The 12,739-nt window shown below is 40.8% G+C and overlaps 1 protein-coding gene across 1 annotated transcript in view; it reads left to right on the forward strand.

Moving 5' to 3' along the window:
• The window catches only part of CELF4 (CUGBP Elav-like family member 4), a 56,332-nt gene extending 46,936 nt beyond the window's left edge, over positions 1-9,396 (forward strand). Inside the window, exon 10 of the mRNA XM_072599334.1 lies at positions 9,183-9,396. The gene's annotated coding sequence lies outside the window, so the exon portion shown is untranslated. The remainder of the gene's footprint in view (positions 1-9,182) is intronic.
• The last annotated feature ends 3,343 nt before the right edge of the window (positions 9,397-12,739 follow it).

A 12,739-nucleotide genomic window follows, 5' to 3' on the forward strand; every position in this document is an offset into this window, starting at 1 on the left:
AGGGCAGCCAGTCTAAGCGATGATCTCATTATGGTATATAGTAGTTCCTCTGGAGGAGAAGGGATTGGGAGTTGTAGCCATCACTTCATTCTTCTTAGGTCTTGCCTTGGGTCTTGCTTCTTTGGATAGGGACAGTGCTCTGGAAGGTTCTAATTCAGGGCCATATACCTGGGCTGTAACATCTGGATTCAGATCCCTGCCTTGCAATACTTTTGTTGTTGTTCAGTCATGTCCAATTCTTTGTGACCCCTCTTGGGGCTTTTTGGGCAAAGATGCTGGAGTTGTTTGTTATTTCCATTTCCAATTCATTTTACAGATGAGGAAACTGAGGCAAACAGGGTTAAGTGATTTGCCCAGGGTCACATAGTTGGTAAGTATCTGAGGCAATATTTGAACTGAGGTCTTCCTGACTCTAGGACCAGCACTGTAGCCACCTAGCTGCCCACCTAGACTTGGGCAAGTAAGTAGCCAGCTCTCTAGGTCTCAATTTCCTCATTCCACTCAATTCAATAAACATATATTAAGCACCTGAACTATATGCTAGACAGAGTGCTAAGAGACAGAGCCTTTTTTTCAACTGGTTCTGGGATTTCATCTATGTAAGGAACTCCCTCCAGCTATATAGATCAGCAACTACTCTATCTGGATTGAGATGTAGAGTGACTTGTCCAGAGTCACACAACCTGTATGTATCAGAGGCAGGATTTGAGCTCAGGTTTTGCGCACTCTGAGGCTAGTTTTCTATTGACTGCTTCAAATCTACCTCTCCTCTAGCCCATCAGTCAGTAAACAACTCTTTATTAAATACCTACAATGACAGGCAGTGGGCTGGGAGCTAGGGATACAAGGTCAAAAATGAAATGATTTCTGCCCTTAGGGAACTTATGTTCTACCAGAGGAGGCAACATAAGCATAAAGAAGTCAACATGCAGAATAAATCAGAAAAAATATGAGGTTATTAGGGAGGGATCAGTGAATGCTTGGAGTAGAAGATGATACTTGTGCTGCATCTTGAAGGAAGTGAGAGATTCCATGAGGTGAAGGCAAAGAATTATTTTCCACACGTAGAGAATGAACAGAGAAAAGGCTGGAACATAGAGTATGAAGCTGAATAAATGGAGTGAAGCCAAGCCAGAAAGGGCTTTAAAAGTCAAACAGAGGAAGGTTGTTTTGTTTCTTTGCTTTTGTCCTAGAAGCAATAGGGAGGCACTGGAGTTTATTGACCAAAGGAATGATATGGTAAGACCTATACTCAAGGAAAATTATTTTGAGACCTACATGGAAGATGAATGAAGAGAAGCAGGGAGAGATTTGAGGCAAGGAGATAATTAGGAGGCCATTACAGTAGTCCAGGGCAGACATGATAAGAACCTGAACTAAGGTGTTAGCTGCGTGAGCAAAGAAAAAGGATTGAACATGAGAGATGTTGTGGAGGTGGAAATGGTAAGATCTGGTAACTGATTGGCCATGTGGGGTGAAAGAAAGAGAGAGAAGATAACAAATCTGGGAAGCTGGAAGAATGATGGTCCTTGTTAAAAATAACAGGTAAAGAGAAGGAATCTGGGGAAGCATAAATGGGTTTTGTTTTGGACATGTTGAATTTGGGATGCCTCCAGGATATCCACTTCAAAATGTCTAATAGATAGTTGGCAGTTTAATACTGGAGCCCAGGAGAGACTGGGGCTAGATATGTAGAGAAAAACCTGTGACTCATTTGCATAGAGATGATAATAAAACAATGGCAGATGATGAAGAGTATGATGAAGGTGATGATAATGATGACAGTGATGATGATGAGAATGAAAGAGGGACAAGAGGGCTCAGACAAAACTTTGGAATATGCCTACAGTTAAGAGGTGTAATACAGATGGTAAGGCAGCAAAAGAGACTGAGACAAGTAATCAGAGAGGTAGGAGGAGATCCAGAAGAGAATGGTGTTATCATAATCCAGGAGGAGAGGATGTTCAACAGTATCACCATAGCAGAGAGGTCAAGAATTAGTAGTGACTGTCAGTTTGGACAGTTAAGAAGTTGGAGAGAAATTTGGAGAGAACAGTTTCAGCTGAAGGATGTCAGAAGTTGAATGGCATAGGGTTGGAGACTGAGTGAGAGGAGAGGTCATGGGGACAGTAAGCAACAAAAGCTTTTCCTAAGAGTTTGAGAAAGGGAACACAGATCTATATAGGACAATAAAGACAGTATGGTCTAGTGAAGGTTGCTGCCCTCAAGTAGCTACTTTCTGCTAGGGGCAGCAGAGGAGAGTGGCAAACTCTCTGTACCCAGTCAGATGTGGATTTACATCTATCTTAGTTTGGGCCTTGGACTAATCACTTAATCTTTCTGAGGTTCAACTTCCCCATATGCAAAACAGGACAAAAAACTTATGGAGTCATGTGGGAAAAGCACTTCATAAATTCCAAAATAGTACATAAATGAGGGCTTCGTATATTAAATGAAGGAGTTGGAGTAGACGATTTTCCAAGGTCTCTCCAGCTCTAAATCCATGCCCTAAGTTCTGACCCAAATCTTCTGACTCAATGGTTCTGCCTTTCTCCTTGAAATTCAGTGCATCATCTAGTGTTTTCACTAAATCTACTCCCTCTAGTCCAGGGACTTCCAGGCTTTGTCAGTTCCAGTATTACTTGGCTTTCAGTAAACTTCCTCACTTCCTTCATTCAATCTGAAAGGAAATAAATTCTAGAGTTTAACATGTACAGGCATACTTCAGAGATATTGTGGATTTGGTTCCAGACCACTGCAATAATGCAAATATCGCAATAAATAGAGTCATACAAATTTTTTGGTTTACCAATGCATATAATACTTATGTTTACACTATACTATAGTCTGTTAAGTGTGCAAAAGTGTTATGTCTAAAACAGCAATATACATGCCTTAATTAAGAAATGCTTTATTGCTTAAAAAAAAAAATGCTAACCATCATCCGAGCCTTCAGTGAATTGTAACCTTTTTGCTGATGGAGGATCTTGCCTAGGTGCTGATGGCTGCTGACTGATCAGGGTGATGGTTGTTGAAGGTTGGGGTGGCTGTGGCAATGCCTTAAAATAAAACAGCAATGAAATTTGTCACATAGATTGACTCTTCTTTTCTTTTAAACACTTAGAAGCCATTGTAGGTTATTAATTGATCTAATTTCAATATCATTATGTTTCAGGGAGTGGGGCAGTCAGAACGTACATAGCATTTATCAGTTAAGTTTCCCATCTTATATGGGTACAGTTCATGGCAATAGTAACATTGAAGATCACTGATCACAGATCACCATGACAGATAGAATAAGAGTGAAAATCTTTGAAATATTGCAAGAATTATCAAAATAGACACAGAGACATGATGTGAGCACATGCTGTTGGAAAAATGACACTGATACACTTGCTCAACAGAGTTGCCAAAAACCTTCAATTTGTAAAAAAAACACAATATCTCTGAAGCACAATAAAGTGAAGTATGATAAAATGAGGTATGCCTGTATATGCAAATGAGAAACAAAATCTATATTTCAATAGGATAATACAGTTATTTATTAAGTATTTCTCATACCTCCCTGATCTTGCAAAGCTTCTCAAATCCAGAGGGTAAATATTCCCCAGGTTGTCAGCCCATCCTCCCAAGTTCACTGTTACTGGTCTGAGGGCCACATCTATTTTCAGCTGGTTTGCAGAGCAGAGATGATGATGTACACATGCTCAGCCCCATGAATTATCATCCCTTTCCTAGCTCAAGTTAGCAGTCCCACCCATTATTCTAGCTCTTACCTCCATCATCTACACTCACTACCTCATCTGCCTAAAGGGAATGGTTTTCCAAAATCCTAGCATTGAAGCCTCATAACATTTTACAAATACAGTAAACCATACAGGTACCCTCCACTAGTCAAGGGAAGTCCATTTTCACAACTCAGCTGAGATTTGAAATGAGTTGGGTTGTACTCTTAACAAGGTTAAATGGAACTCCAGGTATATTGAATTGGGTTCTGTGTTCTAAGTGAATGGTCTGGGTATTGGGATGGACTTCCAAGTCATCACAGTTCTGGCTTGGGGCCTTTGTTAGGATTCAGGGCTCTGTGCTCAGCTATGATGCGGGCTCTTGGGTCCAGGCTCTTATCCAGGATTTGTGTTCTGATTGGGTCCTCTAAGTCTACAAATGGCTGGCAGTTCCTAGGGATGGGGGCCACAGTAGCCTGTGGACTGCAACTTTCCAGGACAGCCTCATCTCTCTGAGTCAGATTCCTGTCCTACCTACTGGCAAAAGAAATCTCTCATTCTCTTCCAGCCCAGGGATTCTGATGCTAAGAAACAGATACCCATGGCAACAGAAGAGTTACAGAAACAAAGAGGGTCAGAGAGAGCAGATGATAAAAGTGGAAGATATAGTGCCCCCAATAACTAACACGACCTGTGAACAACCATTTAGCATTGACTCCTGGAGGAGAAATATATATGGAGAACGAGTGTAAGGGAATGTGTGTCTGGATAAAGAGAGAGGGGAAAGAGATGGAGACAGAGTGAGCACATTGTATGACTGCAACTGTTTATGAGTGTATATTTGTCCCATATGTGTATGTATATATGTCCCTTCCAGCTCTAAAATCTATGACAGAATGTGTAAAGTTATGTCTGTGAATGTTGGGTGCCTGATTGCACATGTGCTTCCTACCAGGGGCTCCAGCTGAGCTGTTAGAAGAAGGTTACAGAAGAAAGTTACTCATTGTACTTTATTCAGACTCATAATACACTGAAGAGTAACTCTCAGGTTCTGTAGGATAGAGCCTAGCCTTGAACCCAGGGACCACCATGCCTAAATTCATGCCCTGGTTCAGTGTGGAAACTGATTCCCTAAAACCCCTTTCCACCATTCTTTTTAATAGACTTGATTGACATAAGAGCTGGAGAAGGAAGTAACTGGGAATTGGCAAAGTAGGATAAATCAGAGTTCTTTTGGTAGAGTTGGGATTTTGTGAAGAGACAGTGTTAGAAAAGTCAGTGGGATAGGGCTAGTTATTAATGATGTGGGGACGTATATGTGTTGGCTGAGAATGAAGCCGTATGATGATGGACCAGGCCATCAAAGGTAGGCCTGGCAAAAGAATTGATTCAGGCCTTCCACAAGCTCAGAAAGACAGAAACACAGCCCTGGGGAAGGAGAGTTAAGCCCTTTTGGTACTACAGCCAGATTTTCTATAGGGCAAAGGCTGGTTCCTTTCAGGCCTCATCTCTCTGTAAATTCCCTTGTAACTCCAAGTAATGGCTTTCCATATAGCTAGCACATGTATACACAGGCCATACTTATATTCACATCACCTGAATATGTCAACATCCATGCTCTCAGAGAATCTAGAAGGGAGAAAAAGAATCTTGCCAGGTCCCTGTGCAAGAATTTTGTACCAAATGGAGTCTTAGAAATATATAAGGAGTGCGTAAAAATATAAGTAGAAGTATCCCTTCTTCACCTTTTCAGCAGTGTTACTGGTTTATGGAGCTGTCAGTCAACATCAGAAAAGACCTGGTGCTGATTCAAAGCTCAGCCAGCTAGTAAAAGGACAGGAAACTGCTGATTGAAAACAAGAAGAATGTTCCAGAGAGCAGCAGTCTAAGGTTACAAAAAGTCTGTTCTTATACTTAAGTCCTCAAAACAATAGAAGGCATTATTACCACTTGCTTCACTTAGGACATAGATGACACCTTTTATTTCACAAATGTTTGCTGAACACCCACAATAGGCAAGCACTTGAAAAATAAATTAGTACCCTGTTTACTTGGGAGTGGGACTTTGGGCCTTGAAAACCATTAGTAGCTATGGAATATGTCTGTGGATTCTTCTAATAATTCCCTTAACTAATTTATTTCTAACACATTTAAAATTTCTGAAGTGTATCTGTTTTATGAAGTGTTTTCTGTAATGTTCTGTGAGAGGAACTCAGGACAGGGTGGGAAGATTGTCATGAAATCAAGTCATCACTAGGTTGAGACCTACTTAAGGAGGCAATATGGTACAGTAGAAAGAACACTGACTGAAATTAGAAGACCTCAATTCAAATCCTGTCTCTGATACTTACCACTTGTGTGACCTTGGGCAAGTATCTTAATTTCCTTAGGCCTTAGTTTCCTCATCTATAAAATGAGGATGCTGGATTTGAGGGCCTTTCAGGTCCTTTTAAAAGTTCTAGAACTATGAAGCCAATTCTGTAATGTCTGCCAGGGGAAGACTGAAAACACGAGACCTCAAGGGAGTAGTAAGTGGTGCCTCTGTGATCATTTTGTCTATTTATTTCTGCTACCTTCTCCTCACCCACCCACCCATCCTAAGCCCCATCCAAGTCTCATCAAGCCAGACCGGGAACATGTGCAGCCACAGAGGAGCTGGGCAAGGGAGGGAGAGGATGGTGTTGGGGGAGAGAGGAAGACCCAAGAAGTGTAATAAATCAACACATCACTCATTGAGAACTGTGGTTGACAAAAGTGTGGTTTTCAGGGCTCTTTTGTATTTTTTCTGGCCTCCTCAACAAACCACCCTGTTATCTGCTTTCCTCTGCCCAATGCATGATATTGGTAGCAACACTGTGTGAGGTTCCCGCTACTGTTCACGATGTATCATGTGTCTGCATTAACAACCGTGTGTGTCCGTCTCTCTCTGCTGGCTTCCTACATCCTTTACTTAAGTTCATTTCTGTTCTCTCATGATTTGATTGCTGTTCTGCCATTAGAGCTTTTGGACTGATGCTGTGTTCTGGTGCTGTATATATAGATATTTTTTCCTTTTAATTTCTTTTAATTTCTTCCCTATCTTTCTCCTTCTCCAACCCTACCTTCCCTTCCACTTTCCCTGAGCCCCAACCCTACTCCTTCCCTTGTCCTTCCTATCTTTTCCACACTCTCTTTCTCTCGTTTTCTTTCTCTCTCGTTCTTTCTCTCATTCTCTCTCTCTTTCTTTCTCTCTCTCTCTCTCCATATATATATATATATTATATATAAAAAAAATCTTTTCTTCTTTTGTCATTCAATCAAATTCCAACAACCCAACCAGGGCCAGTCAAATCCACCACAGTCTCGCGCTGAGCTAGGAATAAAGTTCACGTAATCACATGAGAGTGGAGAATACAGTCCCCCATCCGTAAGTTCAAATCAACTCAAAGTTCACAGTGTGACATGATGGCGTCATGTAACAAGGCTAAGAATTGGTTGCATGACAATTGCCGTCAAGTTTCGTGGAGGTGCTGTGATTGGAGCATTTTTTTCTTGGATGTTGTACCCGTTGATGATTGGCCAGTCATGATCACACGTGCATTTCTTTGACTTTTGTGCTGCCACAACCTTTTTTGCTGTGCTCATTTTCGTTTCGTTCTTGGTGCTTGCAGTGGTTTTACTTTCTGTTGTTTGGTTTTTCTCGTTCAGCGTTTTTTATGCTTCTCTAGATGTCACTTAGAGAAAAAAAATGAAACAAAAAAAAATAAAGAACCAAAAAAATTAAAATAAAGATGGATTCCTGAATTCTCAGACATGGGATCATTTAACTGTGCAAACCATTATTTTTTTTCTTAAAATGAGGAAAAAGTTTAAAAAATATTTATGCGTGGTTGATTTCCTTGCACTTGAAAATATTGTGATTTTATTTTTTTCTGGAGATTTGGGGGCCTTTTTCAATTGACACTTTCCTGGGCTTGGGTTTTTATTTTTTCCCCACTTAGGCTATTTCAAATCTCACTCCAAAATGAAAAAAAAAAACTCTACAGTAACAGAATGATTTAAAATAATATGAACAAAAAAGCTAGAGTACAAAGCCTGAGGCCTCTGAGTGAGTGCCCCTGTAATAATTATAAGGTTTGTATTGTAGCCACCACCTTTGCTAAATTATTGGTTGGGACTGGGTGGGGGTTGGAGTTCTGGGTGGGTTTTTTTGGTTGGTTTGGGGAAAAAAATAGTCCTTACACAAAAGCAAAATGCATCTTTTTGTTTACAACTGAAAAAGGGTCCTTGACAAGTGTTTTTTAATTTTATTATTATTATTATTATTTTATTTGGTGTTGTAATTGTTTAGACTGCTGTGTACGGTTTGCTGTTTGTTGAATCAACAGTGTGAAAAACCTGCCAGCATGGATTGATATACGCATGACACTTCCCCCCATGGGGGCTTTGCAATTCTAACTTTCTTGATGTAATTAGTCACCCCCATGTATAAGTGAAAGCTGCTTGCTAGAATGAAGATGACTTTCTTCTGCTATTATGCAATGATTAAGCGTTCTTCTTAAATGGTGATTCTAGTCAGATCATGATTTTTCTTTAAAAAAAAGACTCCCCAAAACTACTATTTTTCAGATATTGAAAACTGTTTGAATTATTTGTCTCAGTTTGGTTATTAACTGTTTTAACTTCCTTTGCTTTCCCCTTCCTACTTCCTCAAACTCCCAAGTTTCTGCTAAATTTCCTTCCATATAGGAGAGAAATATGTTTATGTCTATATAGATATCAACATATTCCATCTATATATACATATATGCACAGATATACACATGAATACATATATACTTATTTCCAGGTATATATATATTTATACATATGTATACATAGCCTTGCAAACAGCTACCAGCCTAGGAAGGGAAGCAGTTGGTGGTTGGTGGGTGAAGATTCTAGAATGTTTCATTTCACTGGTTGTTTCTCCTCTTCTAGAGGGGCATGGTAGGGAGTGGGCTGCCAGAACTTTGCTGCTTTGTTTGCCAGGTAACTGTATACATATTGTATCCTCAGTAACTCCCTCACAGAGAACAAGTTAAATGAAAGACTCAGAACCCATTTTTTTCAATTCTTCTTTTTGATAATACCCTAGCACTTCAGAAGAACTCAAATTGAGGACTTGGGCAAACAGGTGGGACTTGGGAGGAACTGATGGATGAACACATTCTCACCACAACTCCACATCAACCACAATCACTTCACTTCACCAATCCCCAATCTTTTTCTTACTCAAAATATTGGAAAGAACTTCTTTTTATTTATCATGATCATGACTAATTTACAACACAGGACTCCTTACTCTCCCACCTTCCTCAAAGAACGCCCCCACTTCCCACTTCAGGGCAGGGTACCTTATGATGTTTGATCTTTTGATGCCTTGTTGCCCCTGTTACTCCTGTCTCAGCTTAATTGCCCTGATTTTCTTCATTTTAGGGCAGGATGCTGAATGGGCTACATTAAAAAAAAAACCTATATATATATATATAAATGAGAACTGTTGGATGACACCTTTGACATATCAGCCAATATCAATATCAATCAAGTTGAAGACTCCAGACACTCTCTTTGACTGTAATATTTCTTCAAGAAAAGGATCCCGTCTATGGAGTTCAGAGGATATGCACTTGGGGAAAAAATATACATATGACTTAAAGAAGATGATGAAGAAGAAAAACACAAGCATAAACATACACAAAAGGAAACTAACTTTAAAAAATAAAACAAAAATAGACCAGACAAGGAGGATGAAAGGCCAGAAATTGGGAAGAGACGCTGGTTATGGATCCATGGGCTTTTTCTGCCAATGGCGCCTCATTGGGTGAGGCAGGCTGGATGCCAGCCATTGGGCAAGGCGGGGCATGGTCCCCAGGTGTGGCCAAAATGGTGGCCACTGAGCATCTGTATCTGTCATTCCTTTAGCTATTTAGGGACCAAAGGACCAAACTTTTTATTGCAGACGTGTAGCTCTATGTCAAATAGAGGGGGAGTGTGGGAGGGAAAACAAGCCTCCTTCCCGCCTCAGGGCTGTTCCCAAAGCAGCCGAGAGCGATTCTATGAAATATGTAATAAAAAAATACAAAAAAAACAAAAAACAAAAAAAAAAACAAAAAAAACAAAAAATCTGCTTCAATGCTTTTAAACTGGCAAGATAATAGTTCTTTGATACTATGAGAGGCGCTTTGATGACCTTTATTCGAGTCTATGAACCTTTCCTATGGTTTTCTGTATCATATGTATGGATGGAGCTTTTAAGACAAGCAAGATGGATATTTGGGGAAAGCAAAATTTTAAAAAAAACCAATCTATAAATATCCTTGAGATAGGAGGAAACCAAGTAGTGAAACAAATAAGGGATATATACAAGGAAAGATAGTTGTTGTGAAAAGTCTGTAAATGCTTCTAACTCTTCCCTACCCCTTTTAAAATCCTAATAGTTGTACAGAATTAAAAAAAAGAAAAGTTTAAAATACCTATATAATAGAAGAAAAATTAGAGGAAAGAAAAAAAGCAAAAAAAAAAAAAACTATAGAAGTTAGCGTTCCTGCTAAAACTCCGAGATGTTGTAGAACTGTAACTTTTGTAGCGTTAGACTGAGCATCAACCCCCTTCTCTCCGCCGATCGCTGTTGGGCTGTGACTTGCGAGAGGGACCCGAACCTGCGAGCGCTCCAGCTTCGTGCAGCCGACGCATTGAAAGCCGCTCAGTGCCCGCTGACGCGGGGGACGGACGGATGGACGGAGGGCACCGGGTGGCACGGGGGAGGCGACGCAAGGAAGTCCCGACTGTCTCCGTCTCCAACCCCTTCCTCACCTCGAGACCCCCAGCTATAGACTAAGTGCTTCGTGCCCCCAAGGAGCCGCTCTCTCCGCAAGCCCCAACCACCTTCTGCTTCAATAGCTTCCATGCTCGCTCTAGAGACTTTCAGGGCAAGGGAGAACTGGGAACTTTCATCTTAAAACGACACAAACAAAAACCTTAAAAAACAAAAACAAAAAAAAGAAAGAAAAAACACAATCTTTGAAGAATTTCTGAAACTGTTTACAAGGAATTTTGAAAAACAGGGATGTTTAAAATGATGCCGGCTCTGTTTTTCTGTAAATAAATTTGCATATTTTGTAGGACTTTTAATTGTAATGATAGAGAAAAAAACAAGGAAAACTATTTAATGAAAGCACGATATTTATCTTTGGTAAATGACTTTAGAGCAGTTAAAAAAGACGTTGATTAAAAACTCGGAATCAGAGAAAAACATTGAATTATTTAAGAACACATATATTTTAAAGTATATCATATTTATTATAATTTATTTCCACCATTAGAAAGACTTGCTTTGGCATTCTGCCTTCACTCCCTCCTTGCTTGAGTACAAGCCACCTGGCGTGGTGGGGGGGTGGAGGTTTTTTCTTCTCCAACTCCCCTGTTTTTCTGTACTTTTTGATTTAGAAGCTCAAGTTTCTCTTCTTCCTCCCAGGCCTCTTTCCTTTCCATTCAGTTAGTTTGTTTGGGTTTTTGGTTTGTTTTTTTGTTTTTGCTTTCCTCTCTCCTTTGGCTCCTACTCTTTGGAAGTCCAGATGTAAAAAAAAAAAAAAAGAAAACCGCTGCAGTTTGGTACAACTGCTCTCTTCACTCTCAATTCCCTAAAACTCCTTGTAACCTTCTGTAACTATTGGATGACGCTTTCTCCAGCTTAGCCCTAAATAAAGCACAGTTTAAAAAATAAATAAAACAAAACAGGACCCTTCTTCAGTGACCTCTTCCTCTTGTACTCCTTGGGCTGGTTGTGTCGCCCCTACCCTTCGGCCCCTCCCACGCCTCACTGCAGGCTCCGTTACCAGTACTGTGTAAAACATCTGGCACTCTTCCAGTGAGTTCCAGTCGTCCAAGACTGCCTTTGCATGTGAGCAGAGGAGTTGGTAATCTTCATGCAGTCACAGAAGAGAGACAACTCATCACACACGTCTCCCCCTTTGGGCTGTAACATTGAATGGAATCCAGGAGAAGGGTTAATCTGTCCCCAGACGCATAGCTATTCACTTTAAAGAGAGGAGGTGGGAGGTTGGGGAGGGGCCTCAACATGGCTACATCTCTAGGGAAATCTCAGTTTTATGGGGGGAACAGGATACAGGTAAGGATGCATCTCTGAATGAATTTGCACCCACCAATTTCTCTTTAGTTCTCTGCCGGCCCCCTCCCTGAGACATGCAGCACTTTCTCATGCCAGCCAATGAAAGCATTTAAGAGGAGAGGGAAGATAAACTGGCCCAGAGACATTTTTGCCCTCCCAAGTGGTCATTTGAATGAAGAAGCTGATTTGGTTAGGGGTCGGATGTGGCAGGATAGTGTACTGAGGCAGAACTAGAACAGAGAGAAACCTTATTAGCTGGACTGCCCTGAACTGTTGTTTCCACTTTGGGGGGGAAAGGTCGGGGGGGGGGGGTGCTGAATGATCACAGAAAAGAATTTCCAGCTGGAAATGGGAAAGGCTTTGTAGTCTCAGAAATGTCTGTAAAGACAAATGTATAATTTCTCTTGATGCCAGCCATGTTGAAGGTAAGACTGGGTGATGGAGCTGCATTTGAATCAGGGGCCCATGAATAGCCAGCCTGTCCCAGGGAAGCAAGTGCTCTTCCTTTTCTCCCCATTCCTCTCTCCTAGAGACAAGATGTCTGGATGGAGGACTTCTTGGGCAGGCAACTACCTAGGGGCAAGGTTTTTTTGAGTGGGTGGCCTCCAAAAGGCAGAACACCATATGGTGGGATTTGTTGAGTGTGTCCTTCCCAGAGTGTGAAATTTCATGCTCATGGTGACTCTACTTTTTGATTTACCTATGAAAAACAAGTCGTTATGGCCATACTTCATTAGGAATTCTTGTGTGAAAGCAAATGGGACCATGATTTGATCCTCAAAAGATGCCTCTTCTTAGATAGAAGTGTCTGGGAGCACAAGGATGGACTCCAGAATAACCCCTTAGACACCCACCTCTTGTCACT

The sequence above is a fragment of the Notamacropus eugenii genome, chromosome 4 (genome assembly GCF_028372415.1).
Source record: "Notamacropus eugenii isolate mMacEug1 chromosome 4, mMacEug1.pri_v2, whole genome shotgun sequence".
Lineage (NCBI taxonomy): Eukaryota > Metazoa > Chordata > Mammalia > Diprotodontia > Macropodidae > Notamacropus > Notamacropus eugenii.